Here is an 18,455-nt window from a genome sequence, read left to right as displayed (position 1 = left end):
AAAATTGATTGTAGCAATCTAAATTAGAATTTGCCTCTCAGGAGTCAATTAGGCAAGTCCCTCAAAGCACCTCTCCGACTGTAAGTGGTAGGACTAAAATAAGAATGGAAAAGTAATCCTGCTTTCATCCAACACTACAGAAAGTTGACTTCTGACTTACGCCTTCAGATGTGGTCAGTGACTCCAAATGCCATATCCTCCTTCATAACGTGACTGACCAGCTCAATGGTCAGTCACCTTTGGAGAAGAAACTTCACAGTAAATAATTACATTCTATCACCTTTGAAGCTATTCCAATTTCTCAGTGGTTCTGTTTTCCTCCTGTTAAACCCAGCTGGTCATTTTAGTTGATCAAGTGAACAGGCATCATTATCTTCAATTCTAATTTATATGAGGCATCCACTGAAATTGACCTCTGCAGACAATTATAGATTCACATAGGAAATTAAGACTAGTGAGTCCCTCAGACTTATTAGAGGCTGATGAGCATGGCCTGATCTAAAGGTAAATAATCTTGTATTTTGGGGAGACAATTTATTCCAAGGACTGTTGGCTTCTTCATCAGGAATGTCTGCACCTTACCTGGCTCTCGAAATGAAATGTAACTTAGGTGACTAATAGGGCGACCCCAGCAAATGCTGATGGCTGTGAAAACATGAGGAAGAGGGCGTTTTTGAGGTGACTGTGATTCGCAAGCAGATCTGTCTGGGGTCAGATGCTTTGTGCAATCAGAAAATGAGTTCTGCTGCGTTGTTTAAAGCTTCTAAGTCAATAAAGGCAATCTCCCTGAAAATTGTCACAATTGTCCAATAAAGCATATTAAGTCTTAAAGTTATTTGAGTACAACCAGTCATAAAGTTTAGGGGCTTAAAGTTCTACCCATCATTTTTTATATGAGAAAAGACACTTATGCAAGGTCACATAGAAAGTCATAGCTGAGCCCATAACCGAGATGCACATCGTGCTATGAGAGATTCTACAAGACGTAGCCAGGGCTTTGGAATTGAAAATTCCTTAATTGTTCATAAGTCCTGCCATACCTAGTATGTTTGTCAGCACGTGAACTTCAGACTTGCAAAAGCCTCATTTTGGCCTTCTGAGTAGTGTTTTGGCAAACACCAAGCATCTAAATAAATTTAGTCCGAATGATAATGTGGTTAATTTTATCTGTTAGGCTTTCAGGATTTTTGGTGACCCCAAGAACTGAATTTTTTTAAAAAAGGAAGTTCAGTGTTGCTTTTTATAAGGAAAAAAAAGATGGGGGCTTATTTGGATTCTAGTTTGTCTACATATGGAGAGAAAATGACTAGTGTAGTCACAAAACAGTTTCATAAATACAGTATCGTCTCACTGTGGATTATTTCAGCACTAACGGGAAACTGAGACAAATTAGTTTGTATGAAATACAGCGTCTGAGGAGACCTGTTCAACCTGGGAACTGTTTCAAATATCTGCCTGGACGTGCACCCTCACGAGAACATGACATAGTGTCTCTCCTGATGGAGCAGACAGTTTGCTATGTTATACATACATGTCTTAAGCCCAATCTAGCAAAACCAAATCAGTTTCTTTGGAAAAATCAACTTGCACTTGTAGTTCAGAGGGAGACCAGTATTAATTTTTTTTTTCCATCAACGTGATCATTTTTTATATAACACAAATAGGGCCAGAGTGCAGGAATAGAAAGAAGGAGAACTTGATTAAACTTTCTAAGGAAACGAAATGCTGTGCCCACTTTGGCACTACGAGAAAGGAATGAGGCGAAATCAACTTCTACAGTTGTTTTCCCGATCGTGCGCAAGAGTCTTCCCTCCCGAAAGAACATATGTATTTTGTAACCACCACCAAATGATCCTTCCCAGAAATGACCACAGGTAACATCTGGCTGATATATGAAATATGTAGTAAAAATAATCATTTTTAATGAACTAAAACCTGCTCGGGAGAGAGAGTCAGAGGAATAGCCATCTGGTCAGCTCTTACTTAATAGGACAAACGAGGATCAGAATGTTGAATGCGATGTGTGTGAACTACTTAGTGACCTTATGAGGAACTAGAAACTTTTAGAAAGAGCAGAGGTGAGGGGGAGGAATCTGAATATATAGAAAGAACAAAATTTGATTTTTAAAAATTTTTAGTAGTATTGGTGCATCTTGTCGTGTAAAATGTAGGTAGAATAGACAAAGCCTAGGTTTTGTGGCATTTTCTATGATTCAGTGACAGGAAATGCGTTTTAATTATATGAGTAGTAAAATGAGGTTATACTTGATTCTGGAGCTTGACAAGGATGATGAAGAGTTTCAAAAAATTACAAGGTAAAGGGACCCGGGAGAAGACTGAAGGGCACTTGGTGTCAAACGGCCCCAGGAATGGGTACCTCTACAGTAGGTGTTCATAAGTGAGAGTTCTGCATTTCCTCTGTAGAAGAAGAAATGAGGTCATGGTACATGTGAAGTTAGGTTAGTTCTAGGGAAGGATTCCTTTAATGCTCTGAAATGTGTTATTAAGGTGGTACATTTGCTATTCCCTTTCAGAAGTGGATTCTCCTTTGATGGGAGTGCTTGGTTGTGCTGCCAAAGAAAGCAGTATCCTAACTACTTTTCCAAACTAGTATACAACAGAAATACTGGGACAGTTTATAAAGCACGGAATTCCAGCCCCACCGTTAGCGTTTCCGGTTCTGTAAATTGGCTGTGGGGCCCCAGAATTGGCATTGCCCAGAAGTTCCCAGTTGCTGTTGATGCTATGACCTGGGAACCACACTTTAAGAACCCCTCGACTAGAAAGCCTGCACTCAACACCTAGATTCCAAAGTAGGTGCAGCTTTCAGTAGTAAAACCCACCAGCTGGAGCAGCTGTTAGTCCTGAAACTCCGGGATAAGTGTGTACATTTTGTTGCTTTTCATAGCCAAGAACAAGAGACAGGACAATAGAAATGACATTATCCCTTAATCCTTTCACAGTAGGCAGTGAACTCAATTATACTTTGGGCTTAAAAGCAAGCTTTGGAGCCTGGAATAAACATTTTAGATGAGGTTAGACTCATTATCCCCAAAATCTTCCAAGGGATTTCAGCAAGCTGACATAGTAAGACTCAGCTGTATGTGATTTTTACCTATTTAGAGTGCCTTAACTTTTGGTGATTCCAATATAATTGCACTTAAAACCAAGACCTATTTTTAACAGAGCCCTTTCTTTAACTTACATTTGAACTAGATAAAAGGTTCTAGGAAGGAACGGTGTTTCACGGATACTTGGCTTCTTACTTTGAAGGTACTATGTAAATGATCTCCAGACTGGGGTTAATGAAAACATTAGGTCCTTGTTCTTTTTAACACAAAAAGATGTTTTAAAATGTTTTGTCTTTAAGTGTGTGTTCTACCAGATTATACATGGTCAGGCATGGTTCATACTTGCAGAAAACAAAACTCCTCTCTACATGGTTTAAGTGGAAAAGAAACTTATTTTTAAAGCATATTGAGTACCTTACGGAATAGGAAGGCCAGACTGTTGGGCATCGAGGCAGCTGGCTAGGAATAACGCCTGAAACCTCTCTTTAGAACTAGCTGCTCCAGGGAAGACCCAACGCTACCACCTGTGGGCACTTGATACCCAAATCAGTGCCTTTGCTGCCCTTGCAAGCCGAGCCCTCATTTAACACAAGGGCCAAAGATGGATTCTTCCATCGCTGTCCTGGGTAACAAACACCTGTGTGGCTTGTCCACTTTGTTGGAGCCTCAGTCACACCCCTGCGCTCTAGCTGTAAAGGAAGCTGGGAATGCACGTTTGGCCTTCTGGGGGGAAATGGCACGTGGTATTCAAAAGTGGCACGTGGTACTGATAGTTGTCAGTCAACTCCACTATGACAAAGTGGTACTGGAGCGATTGTTCATACTTTGGGATAGGAAAGGACTCATTGCCCCTTGGCTGAATTTCCACTTCCAGTCAGTCTCTACAGCTGAATTCTGTATGTAGTCGCCCCTCGTCTCTTGGTTCCATACAGTGAGTGGGGCTAGAGAAGTCCCTGAGGCCCTTACATTTACTCCGGCCAGCAATACATGAGACTGCATCTTCCCCGAAATACTTAAATTTCTATATCTCTAGACAGCTATCTACTGACTTCCTACCAGGAGTAAAAATAAAATTAGTTTTTTTCCAATTCCTCCCCAACTCACCTTATTCTTGATATTACCTAATTTTTCATATCATATTCTTTAGACTTAGAAATATACGTATAGCTCTATTACATGATTTATCAGCTTCAATGATCTTCCTATCCTCAGCTCTATCAGATAAGAAAATCAGCATATTGACATGACTACCCACCATCTGTCTTCCTCGGCTCCAAGCCTTTGCTGTTGTTATCTCTACATCACTAGAGTTTGTAACGTGTAATTTTGTGCAGTGGCCACATTCTCCGCAATCGTGTTAGTTTTAGGTGTACAGTTAAATGAAGTCAATGTTTAGTATTAGTACTGTATTTATCTCAGCTTTTCAAAACTTGGACCTAGTAGTTTCTTCAAGAAGAGTTTGGGGTGTATTTCCTGAGTTTTCACAAGCAAAAAAATGTTCATCTTCATCACATTTTAATGACTATTTGTGTACAATTCTTGGATCAAACACTTTACTTCCTGAGGACTGTTCTGTTCTCCAATGTCCTCTAACATTGAGTGTTGCTGCGGAAAGTAACATTCTGACTTCAGCGTTTTGCCACGACTCACAACAGTTATTTTATCCTTTCAATTCCAGTAACTTTACTAAAACATGATTTAGGGTTGAATAATTTTGTATAATTTTTCCTGGAGTCCAGTGTCCCCTCTCAATTTATAGAATTATGACTTATATTGCTGGAAAGTTATATTGAAGTGTATCTAACTTTTTTCCTATTTTATTATTTTCACCTCTTCTTCAGGATACTGAAGTTTATTCAGTTTATTGCATTATAGCAAGGTCTTTTTTATCTGTTCTGTCTAGCTAGTATTTTTTTCTAATTCTTTTGAATTTTTTTTCTACTCAAAAGAATTGCACTCTTTTTCTATTCCTAACATTCTTGTTTCTTTCCATGTTTTTAGCTTTTCAGCAGAATGTGGTTGCTGCCAGTGAAATACGTTTCCTGGGCTCTCCCAAATCGTCTTTCATTTCCTATTGTGTGGCAATATCTTCCCCAAGCTCTTGTATATTTGATGTGAGCTCTTACTTTATAGATAAGGTAGCTTTGTTTAGGGTTTTGTTTTGTTTTGTTTTAAGTCTATGGCAAATACATTTGGACCTAATTTTTATCTGCTTTATGGAGACATTGTTTTCCTGGTAAGTATTCTTTGTCTTCCATTTTATCTCTGTGCATTTCCTCTCGTACTTTTTGTTGTAGCTTTGCATAGGTAGTATGCTTTTTTTCCGATCAGCTACTACAGGAAGTTTGTGTGGGAGAGATGCCATGCCCGTGTCCTGGGCCAACAGGAATTCTTACTGTTCACTGACAGACACATAGCTCCTTATAACACAGACTGTGTGAATGAGTTATTTTGGCCTTAATTACCCCTTGTCAGAGAACAATGGCTTTAGGCCTACTCACGTTACAGTTCTGTTCTCCGGCTCTGCCTCAACAACAAGCTGCTTCCTGCAAATATGGGGTCGCTACATGATTTTTTTTCCTTTAACCCTAACTCCTCTGCTTCTCTTTGATGCCAAACTGGGTCCAGGGGACTCCTGCTGCCAGTCTATGTACCTGTCCTTATTGATCCATAGAAGTCATGGGTCCACCTGCCTAGGGCGTGACACCTACTTTGATCTGCTGACTTTTTCTGATGCAAAGGATTTAGAATTTCACTTTGAAATCAATAGTAGAAACAATAGCAACTTTAAAACAGTGCTGAGAAATGGGGGTTGAAGCTGCAGTGTCTGAGGCTTATGGCATGATTCATATCTAACCCCCAGGTGAAATGTCTTCCTCATTGGACTATGGAGGGAATAATAAGTAACACTGAACTTAGAAAGTGTCTGGCATATAAAAGCTGTTCAAAAAGTTCCCATTATACTTTCTACTACCATGATGACACTACAAAAAAAGTAGAAAATCATCCGTGTAAAATATATTATTTTGGTAATAGAAACCTAATCTTTTGCCCTGTCTGGTGTGGCTCAGTGGATCAAGCGCAGTCCTGCAAACCAAAGGGTCACTGGTTTGATTCCCAGTCAGGGCTTATGCCTGGCTTATGGGCCAGGTCCCCAGTAGGGGGCGTGTGAGAGGCAACCACACATTGATGTTTCTCTCCCTTTTTTTTCTCCTTCTCTTCCCCTCTCTCTAAAAATAAATAAAATCTTTTAAAAAAACCTAATATTTTTATGAGTATAAATATGCTTCCTACTCCAGTTCCTCCTGCTGGTCATCCTTGTAGCCCATCCATCATCAGAACAGAAGTTTCCAAATCAGAAGCCATTTCTCCCCGTCTTCTGATTTAATAGTAAAGACTGGTTTCTATAATTCTTGAAATTATTCTTATAATAAAAGTATTGCCTTGTGTCTTGTTCTGATCTCCTTTTATGGCTTGTCAGGTTTGGGGAGGAAGGTTGGGTGAGGGATGGGGACGTCATGCACTAGGCAGCGTCAGGACTGGCACGCCGGTTTCTTACGTGGAGCTTTGCAAGTCTGGCAGTTAGGAGTGGAGAGAAGTCTGAGCCAGCAAAGAGTCTCTCAATGAGTCAACGAACGTGCCAGCCTGGGCCAAGTATAGGGAAACATTTTAAAAACTAGGAGATCACAGAATAAGAAATGGGGAGCAGGTGGCAAACAGGGATGGTCTGAGACAGTGGTCGGTTGGCCTGTGTGTCCCCCCTTTATCGTGATGACACTATGCTTGGAACTTGTAAAATGACAGGGAGGAAACACATAGCCTTGCATTCGGCCTGCTTGTCTGCGTGGCCTCTGTGCCCAGCCTTGTAACCACTTTAACCCTCTTCACATATCTGGGAGAGTACCTTAAAGAGGGTAGGTGCTCCGGATTAATTTGTTGAATTAGTTTAGAGCATACTGATTAGTGTAGATACGTACAGGGAAGGCATGATTATAAAATAAGACTGATCCACAAGACAAGCACAAAAAATCAGTGCCGTCCAGGTGGACAAAATACAGCTTTACTTGTGAACGGAATTCCTAAATAAATGCACGGTACGTGTTTTCAGAGGAGTTGTTCATAAAATAACCACAACTTGAGTTTAATGCATTTACTTTGGGGAAGAACCATGATATATTTTACAAATAGTTTCTATAATTTAAGAGTTAAAACTTGCCAGATGAGTTGCAAATGCATGAAAAAATGGTTTGGGAAAACAATTTTTATTCATTAAGTTGTTTGTTTTGCTAGATAAAAAAAGCACATATCTTTTTTAAGGCAATGTTTATTTTATGTTTTGAGTGGCAGAAAAAATAATTGCATGTTCGAAATCTTTGAAATATGTTTTAATGCTTTTTAAATGACCTAAGAGCAAACATGCCAAATTTACCCACTGCTTAAGCCATTCCATGGTTGAAAGTTAGCTTCACTTTCCCAGCTTTTGGAACTATTTAATATGTTGCTTGATTATATCTTTTAACTGCTGTCAGTGTCTGTACCTGGTGGAGTGATTAGAACATTTGACACACCTGCAGCAAGTTTTTGCAAAGAAGAGATATTATGGTCCTGTAAATGCCTGATTTGAGCTCTAAAAAATGGATATAAATATCCTAATATAATAAAATTATGCAAGCATGGACTTATAATAGGATTCATTGGTAGACTCAACATGTATATGACTGCTATATATGCTGAAGATTAGTTTTCAAAAAAGACTAACTGCTATTCTAATTTAAAAATCTTCAATTTAATGAAACAAAGTATTTTAAAGAATTTGGATAAATCTATAAATTTCAGATTCAAGATTAGTCTCTAGTGTTTCTTATTAAATGTGTATTTTAAGTAACTGGGAATTCATAGAATTGTAGAATATTTTGAACACATTTTCTGGTAGGGCCTAGTAATCCAGAATTTACCGTATACTTAGTATGGGGTAGGCACTGTTCTAAGTGCTTTACATGTAATAACTACGTAATCCTCACAGCATACCTATCAGGTAGGTATGATTGTTGTCATTGTACGGATGAGGTGCTGGAGGCAGAGAGACGTGAAGTGATTTAGGTCGCACTCGTAGCTGAGATTTGAGGCTAGTTAGTTACTCTTGGCTCCAGCATCCGTACTTTTAACAACTGTGACAGATTCTGAGCCAGGCACTTTGGTAAAATGCAGCCTTTGTGCCATAATTCCAAGAACAGGAAACTCATAGAGTTTCAGCGGGCGAAAACAGATCCCCAATGCTCATTTAACCACCCTGCCAATGGTCATGCTCTCGAGCAGTCTGCAGGCTGCCGTGGATGTGGGGAAACAGCAATGCCGTGGAACCTCTGTAATGAGCTGTTCGGGGACGGAAACAGTGCCCTCCTTATAGGTTAAATATGTTATATTAGGCTTTTATTATATTTACTGCTGGGCCTTAGGATCTGGGATTTGGCCCGTGTTATTTCCACATCCTTGTATAATGAGCTGTGTTACTGTAGGTTTCTACCATTACAGCTATAAATACGAAACACACAAATGCACAAAGGCATCTACCTAAGTATAAAATTACTAGGGAAATGGGAAGGATAAAACATGAATTGTTAGGTTTAGGGGGTAATTACTGGTAATGCTGGTTGGGTTAGATGTGGAGAGTACTTTGGAAAAATTTCAGGGACGTCGTGAAAGTTGAGTATGGATTTGTGGGGGTCGAATGACGTAGAGAGGTTTTAGATGGTGCGATGACATGGGCAAACTGTTTCATAGAAAAGGGTACCTGTGTGCTCAGTGCTTCCCAGTTTGCTGACAGAATAAACGTGGAGGGTAAAAGTCTGAGAGATGCTGTCATAGATATAGTTACCCCAGGTTTCTGAAGGCAGAATATTACCTCATTTGTGTCTGTTGTACCTTGCATGTAATAGTCTTAATACCACTCGTGGATTTATTGACATGCACCAAAATGTTATGTAAGCAGAGGGAGGCTATATCAGCAAGTTAAGCTTCATACAATAGGTAATGTTTGAGGATGACTAGCGGTTTTGTAAACAGAAAATGTTAGACTTTGTAACTCTCAGGCTTGTCTGCATTGAAATTCCAGCAATTCCTGAACTGCAGTTCACAGTTTCCTCCCCCGGCACTGGTTCCCACAGTGATTTCTGCTTGTGAGTCTGCTCTCGGAAGCCACGACTCCATTTGCCCATCTCTCCAATCTTGGGGGCAGCATTCTCTCTTGGGTCCTCCCCTCTCTTATGGATCCAAGAAGAGTTGCTGATTTTACAGTCTCTTCAGCTTTTTATTTGTTAAGATGGTGTGAATGCTTGCAAGCTTCTTGCATGTGAAATGAGAAACCAGAAGTGGAAAATTAAAAAAAAATGAATGCTTTAAAATTTGTCAAAAATATCCATTAGTAGATTTAAAGAGTAAATAAATAAATTCATATAGGTCTGCAGTCTATAGCCAGCTTGTACCAATGTCAGTTTCTTGGTTTTGATAATATTCTACAGTTATGTAAGATGTCCCAATGCAGGAACCTTGATGAAAGGTGCACTCCGTACTGTATTTTGCAACTTGTGTATCTATAACTATTTTAAAATGAAGTTTTTGAAGTAAAAGAATCTAGAGAAAACATATGCAACACAACAAGGAAAAAAATCAATGCTTTGATATATAAAATGCTTATCAATCAATAAAGTGCTATAGTAGAAAAGTGAGCCAAAAGGAACAGGCATTTTGTATCACATAGGCAGCTAAATTTATGAAGTTGTTCAAACTCAATGACAGTCAGGAAAGAGCAAATAGAAGACATTGATTTCTATTTATCAGCCTGGCAATGATTAGCAACGGACACAATGATGCCAAATGTTGCCAAGTGTGTGGGTAATTAGGCACTGGATCTACTTCTAGTAGAAGGGTAATTTGGCAAAATTTGGAAGAAGTCAACTTGATAATACACAAAGACCCAGAAAATTGCACTGTTGCATATGAGAATTTATCTTAGAAAATAAGGATGTGCACAAATATATCTATAAGAATGTTCATCAAACATTATTTATAATAATAACAAATCATAAAGAATAATAATAGAAAAATGGCTAAATGAACACAAGAGAATGCCATATAAGAATATTAAAGGCTATGGGAAAATAATATGAAGTATAAAAATCAAAGTCAAAAATAATGTGAAAGTGTATGTATAGTATAATGCCAATTATATTTCCAAAGGTTACACATAGAAAGAAAAATATGGAAATAACAAAATGGCAATAATTGGATACCCCAGGGCAGTGGGATTATGTATGGCTTATTTTCTTCTTTGTGATTGTTTTTTGTTTTTTGTTTTTAAATGTATTACTTTCATAACTAATGCAATAAGTGAACAGATTTTATAAAATCTGTCAACCAAATTCATTAAACTTCCATTACTCGAGGTGGAATAGGAACAATACTCTTTTATAGTTTCAAAGCTTATAATCTAAAGGATAAGCTAACATAGAAATGGTAGGCACACCTCAACATGCAGAAAATCAAGTAGAGCTGTGTAGAGAGCTAAGAGGAAGTCTGTATGAAGAAAACATGAACTTGGCAGTCAGACAGATCTGGCCTTAAATCCTACCTTTGTTGGTTTAAAAGAAGGTTCAGTTTTCTCATCTAAGAATGGGGATAACAGAACCTGCATCAACTGAGTTATAATGAGAATTAAGTAAAATTGGTACATAAATGACTAGTATACAGAATATGGTCAATAACTGTTAGTTTCCTTCAACAAAGAGAGTTGTGATAATACAAGAAGTATAACTTGGAAAGTTTGGAAACAAAATAAACACTCAAAACTTAAGACTTCCCAATTTATTGATGCCATTTTACTCACTGATGCTTTTGAGGTCCTGTATTCCGTTGTATCTGTACAGTATACAGTATAAGCACTATATGATCGCAGCCACCCAGCTTTTCCCAACTTCATGGCAAATGATGATGTGTTGGCAGCTTGAATTTATTCATTGTGGCAGTATTTACGTCACAAAAATGGTGTAAATCAGGGCATTATCCTGGAAGAATCCATCTTTAAGCATTATCAGAACACTGTAGCTCTCAAAAACAGAAGGACTCACAGGAGGGAATCTGGTTTGTGGGGTTTCCTGGCCAGCTTGTCAGGAAACATGGCTAACTAGGGGTGTCTTCACTTTATGAGGCCAAGAGTCAAGGCTTTAGTCCCCAAAGAAGTGGGAGCAGGAGAAGCAGAAGGGGGAAAAAAAATCAAAGTGGCAATCCATTCCCGAGACTTGACGCACACACGGGCCAGGAGAACTTCACCCAAGGCAGTATGGGGGGTGCCAGTGGCTGCCCCTGGGCTGCCAGACTCCAGAATGTAGGGCCAGCAAGGGAACACAGGATGTCCCATTGGTCAGCGTCAGAATACATGGGAGAATGACTGATAGTAAGCCTCCTTAGGTACACATGTGTACATGTACTTATGTACCTATGTATGTACATGAGTACATGGAGGCATGTACTCATGCGTATGTGTGTTGGTTGTTTAAATGCTTAATTACTTCTTTTGCCTTAATTCCTGGAGGAGCTGAAGTCTGAGTCTTTGTACCTTGCCTGAGGGTAAAGGTCCTAGGACTCGGCTGGCTGGTGTGAGAATGAAGGTGCGTGGACTTACTATGAGCTTCTGGGGGCGGCAGTAGGTGGGGAACCAAAGCAGTTCATGCATTCACTACCACAGTAAATCCTTTTATATCACCGATATAGGGGACTCTTCTTGCAAGCGACCTGTATTTTTTGTTTCCAGATTAGATAGGACTTTCTCTTCCTTCTTGAGTACTAGGTCCTGATAAATGTAGATATTTTCCAGTAAATAGTCCCTCCGTGATTCATTTCTTCTCTATCACAATGTGATAAATCACATAGGTTAATAAGGGCTGATAGATTAAGTTCTGTATTTCTGTGAAAACAAGGCTAGCACTGAACAGTGAGGGCTGGGTGAAGGCATTGGTTCTTCCCTCAGGTTCTGGACTCAGATGGATGTGAGTTTGACTCCCAGTTCTACATTTAGCTCTGTGATTGCCATCACCCTCTCTAGGCCTCGCTCTTCTTGCCTCTAAAATGGCAATAATAATAGTACCTTTGCCATTAAGTGATACAATGCATGTAGAACACCTACCATACTTCCTGGCATATAGAAAGCACTCAAAAATTTAAAATTATTTGAATTTATTTAATCTTAATGTAATGATTTACATTCTAACATGCCACAAATTGTGTGTGTGTGTGTAGATATGTATCATGACTAGAAATGGGCAACAGTCCTTGCGATGTGATAGCAGAATAGTGAAGGTGAACCTGACTCATTCTGTTGTCTGGTTTCCCTCACACGAGAAAGTGACTGTGAGCTGTATCCATCCTGTTGCTGTACCAGTTTTCCCCTTTTCATTACTGAAAGGTATTTGATGATATGAGCATATGTATTTTATTTATTCCTCTGTGGATGGCATTGATGGACATTTGGGTTATTACAAGTTTAGGGCTATTATGAATAAATTTGCTGTGGGCATTCTTGTACAAGTCTTTTTGTGGATATGTGTTTTCATTTTTATTGAGTAGATACCTAGAAAGGCAATTGTGGGGTCATCGTGTGGGTTACATTCAACTTCATAAGAAAGTGCCAGCTAACACTCCCACAAGTAATTTATTTTTCTGAGCGCCTAACATCTTCACCAACCTTTGGTAATGCCAGTCTTTTTACCTTTATCCATTCAGCTGGGTGTGTAGCCATGTCATTGCAGTTTAGCTTGTGTTTGCTCTGGTGACCAATGACGTTGAACATTTGGTTAGATTTCTGTCCCCTGCACGGAATTCTATGTTCTTGATCAAACGGGAAAGACAATAACTTAAAATCAAGCACATCAACAGTGTAAAATACCTTCTGCAAAGTTTGCTTACGGATTTACTTTTATTTTCACCCTGATTAAAATATTGTTGTATGTACATCTTTAGGATGTATGTTAGTTTCTGTCTCTTTCATGCATTTTTTTTCATTATTTAGCCGGATTTAGCACAAAGTAATTGTGCTTTGGTAAAATCCTCTTGATTTTTTCTATGATAATCATGAAGTGGAGCCGTGCGTTTGGAGGCATTCCTTTCTTCAGGAGTGCTTAATGCCTGTGGATGTTAATATTTATAAGAACTCTGTGAAGTGAGTGGGAAACACCGGGAGAAGAAACACATTCCAGAAGGTGAAATGATTTTGCCCGAATCTCAAAGCAAACTGGTGAAATCCGACTGTAAGTTGAATCGCAGGCATCAGATATGTCACCAGACCTACGGTGACCTAGCACACCAAGGCCCTTCTCCATGTGGGGTCAGACTGATAAAGGTTTCAAATAAAGCTGAGTTGTTTCATCTATTAATATAAAGTTAATATAGCTTCCCGCCCAATCTTTCAGAACTAGGGTCCCTGTGGATTTGTGAACTTATGGTTATAAAGAAAAACAGTCATTCTGCCCCATGGAAAAAGATGTGTGAGAATGCAGTAATGTAGAAAAAACATTTCAAAGAACAATGCACAAAAACCTCCTATGCTCTCAGACACACATAAATATTTTCAAGTAAGAAGACTCTGTGTTTTGAGAAAGACAACAAAGAAAAGTATAGGACCTCTAGCAATACAGAAATAAAACACACCAGTGCTCCAGCTTGGTTTTTCCTGTATCCGATCATATTGCATATTTAAAGAGTCACTCTAAACTAATGTGTCTGATGTTTAACAAATATGCCAGAATTCACACACCCGAATGGGTGCTTTTCCCCCTCAGTGTAGGCTGTTTATACACTTCAATGTTACTTTGTCACTGATAAAAAACATTTTCAGAATTGCTATTTTGGAACGGCCTCCAGAGTCTTAGGAACATTCTTTTAAATATCTTCAGGATTCTGTGGTTCTATAAAAAAAAAAGGGTGCTTCAAACATATATTGCCTTAAGTCTTAGGCTTCTTATCCTGGGTCTCTTCTTTCTTCATATCCTCACTCTGTTCTGATCCTTCTAGTTTTTGAGTTCATGACTTAATCTCCCATTTGCAACTTGTCTTATATAATTCAGACATGACCATTAGCTCCACAATTTTAGCTGTAATTTCACTTCTCTTCTTGATGATCCTGATTCTCCTCCTGCCTAAGGTGCTACAGGCTGCTTAGGAGAAAACTCTCTTGGTCCAGCTTGACCTTAGGGACCATGATCCCGTCCAACCCCTAGAGACACGACTACACACCGGATGCACCCACCCTCATCCCCATGAGCAGCGACTAAGACTTGGTGGCAGTGCTCCTCATCCTCTAAGAGCAAAATTGATTTGTTAAAACAGCCTGAAGGCATGCTGACATGCAGTGAATGACGCGTAGCCTCAAGGAAACTAAAGGATGAAAAAGTGGCTACGAAGCAGTGAGACTAGATTTCTCCTAAAGCACTGAATGCCGCGTTGAATTACTCACCACGGACCAGGGGATGATGCTTTCACACGCAGCAGGTTTGCGCCTTGCTCGCACTGCATTTGGGTCAGCGTGAACCTGCTCCACGTGGTCTGTCTCTCTGGAACCTGTGTCCACATACAGGAGACAGCGAACCACACACTCACACACATTTGGGACACCGGCAGTCGAGTTGGAATAAACACACTACTTGCTATAGATGGTTCAAGGAAAAACTAGATTTATTTTAAAAGGGTAGATTTTCCTTTTTTGCTTTGTTTTAAATGTCCTTGTTGGGGGAAGGGCACTTAGCTTCCTGTATATCCCCAGCAACTTGGAAATGTTTACACTGTGTAAGGAAAAGTTATATTGGGTTGGCCAAAAACTCCGTTTAGTTTTTCCATAAAATAAAAGACACATTTTTCATTTTCACGAATAACTGTTGATTTCGATATTTTGAGTATGTCAGCTATCTCCTGTGTGGTATAACACTGATTGTTCTCAGTTAATGTCTTGATCTGATTGCTATGAACCTCAACTGGTCTACCCGACTTTGGAGCATTGTCCATTGAGAAATCTGCGGCGCAGAACTTCGCAAACCACTGTTGACACGTTCGATCAGTCACAGCACCTTCTGCATACACTGCACAACTCTTTTTTATTTTTGCATTTCATTTGCATTTTTACCTTCTTGAAACAATAAAGCAAAATATACTGAAAATTTTGTGTATTTTCTTCCATCTTTGATATCAAAATGGCTACACAAAAATTCACCATTTTGGATATTTTGTATAAATGTATGCTGATAGGACAGCTGTCACAACACAATATAACAAAATTGTTTGAATTGAAGTTACAGACAACTAAGCACTACTAGAGCCATCTTATGGGAAAAAAAGACCAAACAAACTTTTGGCCAACCCAATATATAGGTAAATAAAAACACCAACAAAAAGATGTTAGTGTTTTCTTTTGGATAGTACATTTTTGTAGTGGCCTTTATCAATTCACTTTCTTAATTGCATTTTACCTGAATTAACATAAACATCAGTTGTATTTTACAAGTGGGGGGAAGCAGATTATCCTAAATATAGAAACACGGCAGCTGAGTGTGTCTGAATGTTGGTTTGAAATTCCCCTGGGGGATTCTGCTACCCCAGCCACAGAGGGGAGGGAGAGAGGAAAGAGGCAGACCACACCTGATGGGTAGGTGGCAGTTTTAATAAGCAAGGGAATTTACAAAAGAGACTGGTTTTGGGTGCTTATAAGACAAGTCAATCTCCCCACACAGAAGCCAGAATCTTGGCTTCAGTCACATACATTGTCCACATCAACACCCTACCCCCTCAAGGTTGTGGCTGGCTACAAAAGCGGAGGACAGAACGTATATTTCAAGGACCAGGGAGCGGGGCAGGAGCCTTCTGTTGTCCGATCAACTGGAAGTCACATCTCCACGTCCCCCAACACGGCTACCATCGCTCACACTCAAAGATGACCCATTTGTGGAATTCCTGGGTCCTGTCCATACGTTGTGGTAAGTCAAAATCCAGCGCGGGATTCACAGTATTTCTCATGCCAGATGCACCTGAAGAACCTAACTTGAAACCAAAAAGAAGCCCACCTACTTAATAAAAATCAGTAAGGATTAGCCCCAGGATTTAGACTGATGCCTAAGAGAATCAGGTAGTTCTGCAAGTGCACGTGGGAAGGAGGCGGGGCTAGGAATGAATGAGGAGGCCCCTGGCGGCACTGTCTCCATCAGCAAGGCTGCAACAGACCCACACGGAGGGAGAGAAGACTAGTTAAGGCAGGAAGTTATATTGCATTTTGTTTTCTCTCCACACGCTTAGCTCAGGGTTCCTGACATGCCAGGGAGAGGACAGAAAGGGCACTCTGTCAAAGCTCCATCATTGCAGTCCTACAAAGGAACAGATTTTAAAAGCCACAAGAAGGATTTATGACTTCAGGGACCTTTGTGAGTCTTTTTATTAGCCTAGTACATCACTTCTCTCCCATCTTTATGCTGACAACACTCCTCAGCCCTTCTCTGGATTTCTTGTCAAACTGGGCAACGATATAAAATGAAGAGACAAGAGCTGCGGGAAAGGGCTGATTGATTCCTGTGTGTGTCTGCACATTAGGAGCAATTTTGTTCTGCTAAGAGGTTCTCTTATGCAGTCTTCCAGAGAGGGAATCTTGGATTGTTTCTGACAACTCTGTGTTTTTAAAGAATTTTATTTTTTTCTTATAATGGTCTTCCTAAGAACATAAATCAACATGTAAAGAGAATAGCATGCTGGCCTAAATAGTTTTACAGGAGTTATCGGAAAGTTCGGAAGAGTCTCTGGTTAATGTGGCCTGGCCCTCAGAGTCAGTAAGCGGTGTAGGCCCTTTCGAGCTGTCTATGTGGCTGGCTTTTCATCTCCACTCTTTACTTATGAATGTGAAGTGCGTAAGGGACAACTCAGATGTTATCTCCCTTGTAAAGCCTTCCTTAACTTCCCCCAAATCGAATTAATTCCTCCCTCTTCTGTTTCCCAATAACTGAAGTGTAATGAACATTCACACGTCCCCCGGGCATTATTCTAGGCGCGCCAACTCACCGGTTCACTGCAACAACCCTGTGATGTCCGCACTGTCATTTTCTGAGGCTCAGAGGAGTTAAGTGACTTGCCCAAGATCACACAGCTACAACAAAGTGAAAGAATATGGATTTTAACCTGGACATAGGCTGTCGGGCTCCAGAACTGCTTTCTACTGCCCCTGTTTTACACTTTTAACAGCATAAAACCCCAGGAACAGTCACAACAACAGTAGCCAACCTTTACTGTGTCTTGAGTAAGTATGAGACCCTTGGCCAAATGATTTCGCAGTCACAAATGCCAAGAGCAGAGAGGGGCACATCATTTGTGGGGAAGTGAAGACGCGGAGTCCTTTATTCAGAAAAGCACTGAAATATAAAACTCCTTCCTTTCTTCCATTGTCTCTCTTAGCTTGGGAATGGTGTTTCTTCTTTGGTACCTCATCTCATTCTAACTAAACAATTTTATTAATTATTAACATAAATTTTTCCTTTATCTTCCTATTTGTAAGCAGTTTTAAATGGAAATATAACAACATTTATCTCATATGCACTATCAAAAATTATATAATTTGTATTCTGTATTTCATACATGTCTATGTATTTTGTTTTTATCAGAATAGCAGAATTTTGTGCAAAACTAACTTGAGTGTTTTTATTTCACTTCTTGAAATATGCACATTTGCTTCCATACTCTCTACCTTTGTTTCACTGATGAATGAGGAAGGACTGAAAAGGAGAGACTCCACGGGTTCCCTTCAGTGTCGTCATTTTCAGAGTAAATGGTTGGCTAACACAGGGAAGTATCATCTATGTAAAAAAGGGTATGATAAGCTTCCTTAGTTGTTTCTGTTTGTGTGAATGCACTTGGCTTCTTTATTTCAAAGAAGTTCTAGGTCAAAAGATGAGAATAGCGTCTCAGGCTGTCAATGCTTCCATTTACTCACTCGTAGACCGAACACGCTTATCTTGCACTTGCTCTAAATCTCCCTGAACATGACTCTGTGCTCACGGGGCAGCCTCAGTGTTACACACCAGGGGAGTAGCAAGGAATTCAGGTAGACATGCACTGTGCATGTCTCCTCTTCTCACATGCATGTTCCATTGTCACATTGGACTTCACTTACAAAACACAAGTCCAAAGATAAAACTATGAAGGATTTCAAGTTAGTGACAGCAGAGCATTTAAACCGTGTGTGGAGCCCGTCTGAGCATGGGCTCCTGTGTAAGTGCCCAGGCTGCATGTCTATAAAGGCAGCCCTGGCTGTGATGTAGTACCTTCTCTTGTTTTTTAGATGAGACACTGATGGGGCGTGGGGGAGGT

The sequence above is a fragment of the Desmodus rotundus genome, chromosome 3 (genome assembly GCF_022682495.2).
Source record: "Desmodus rotundus isolate HL8 chromosome 3, HLdesRot8A.1, whole genome shotgun sequence".
Taxonomy (NCBI): domain Eukaryota; kingdom Metazoa; phylum Chordata; class Mammalia; order Chiroptera; family Phyllostomidae; genus Desmodus; species Desmodus rotundus.
Note: the sequence above shows the minus strand (reverse complement) of the source record.